Source organism: Priapulus caudatus, unplaced genomic scaffold (assembly GCF_000485595.1).
Source record: "Priapulus caudatus unplaced genomic scaffold, Priapulus_caudatus-5.0.1 Scaffold393, whole genome shotgun sequence".
Classification (NCBI taxonomy): Eukaryota; Metazoa; Priapulida; class Priapulimorpha; order Priapulimorphida; family Priapulidae; genus Priapulus; species Priapulus caudatus.
Window position 1 is genome coordinate 227,902 of NW_014577454.1, and position 1,720 is coordinate 229,621.

Here is a 1,720-nt window from a genome sequence, read left to right on the forward strand (position 1 = left end):
AGAGGTGTTGTAAGGTTATGTAATGACAATGCATATATATATATATATATATATATATGTATGTATACCCGACACTGGTTATCTTCTTTAACTATAGCTTGTTAAAGTTCGTTTGCCTTCTTCAAACACGATTCCAGTAGAGAGCAGACATATAATGCATAGATATAATAACAGGAGCTAATCATACCTCGGTACCTAGGTATTATTAGCTCTTGATAATAGTGAAATACTGAGATAAAAACTGGTTGCACTGACATGCTACAAAAATATATACTTATAACGCCTATAAAGTAAAAACTATCCACCAATATTTTGTCTGCTAATTTTTCGGCACTATGTTACCGTATGGAATACCATGTTAAGTTTTTTCCACGATTATTTTTTGTGGAAATTTCTGCACATTCGACGCACACGTGAAAATGTTAGCGCACGGACAATAAGTGAAACTATTATCTGTTATTTGGAAATTATTTGTTTCTTAAATTAGCGACGCGTCGACATATATGTGATTTCACGACGATGTGTGATATTGTGGTCTAGTATGACACTAAGAATGTATCGCAATAATCCATAGCAGGCTGTCCGAGGATTGGTTATAGATGTCTACACTACGAATATATGACGATCGTAACAAATTAACAAATAAACATATCAGCATGCATGCATTGTCGAAATTAAACAAGCTAATCAGTAGGGTTACGACTACAAGAACACTCTTAACCCTTTCATAAACTATCTCTCTGTTACGTAAATCATCAACACCCCAACCAGATGGGCTGTCGTTTATAGACCGATTGAATCTGAGCAAAGCTAACAGACATTTCAAGCGCGTGGTGTCATCAAACGAGTATGGAAAGAGCCAGGTGATTGTATACATGTAGGAACCCAATGTAATAAAACTCGCATTGCGTGACGTATGAGTGATAGATGCCCACGTGATGCACATAGAATGTCGTTTACGTGCACATTGCCCCTATTGTGTTAATTGCGTTCGCCTCACGTTATGTGTTTACGTTAGCTCTGCAAACTATATAACCGGATGGCCGGAAGAGGACTAAAGAAAAACTATAGATATCGAAAGAGGGGAAGGGGGAGCGCGTGAGATCAAAAGCGATGGGGAGAGACGAAGGAAGCAGACAGAGACTAATACCAAACGTATGAATATGAATGTAATTAAGAGCGAAAGCCCGACGTAAACCGTTAATGACGAAATAAGCGCGTCGGCACAACAAAACAAAAACAACCGACTTTTCGTCTACCCACTGCGCACACGTCATTCGCACGTCAGCACTGGCAAACTAACAACTCAAGCTGTCCATCGCTATTGCGCCTGGCGCGTCGCCGTTAAATGCATTGCCTCATAGTCTTCACGCATCTGATTGATCAATTAGCAGCTCTGATCTTCTGGAAGTTGACCAGAATAAGAAATCGCGAGTGCGCTGCTGCCGGCTTGACGCGTGAGCGTGCGTGCGTGCAGATTCGATAATCGCAAAACAAGAGAATGGATAGCTGGACACACGGCGAGGCGTGTATATAGAACCAAGGCAAGCTTCATATATGCATCTATATATCTATTTTATCTATCTATCTATCTATTTTTCTATCTATATATCTATCTATCTATCTATCTATCTATTTAACCATCCATCCATCCATCCATCCATCCATCCATCCATCCATCCATCCATCCACCCATCCATCCATCCATCCATCCATCCAT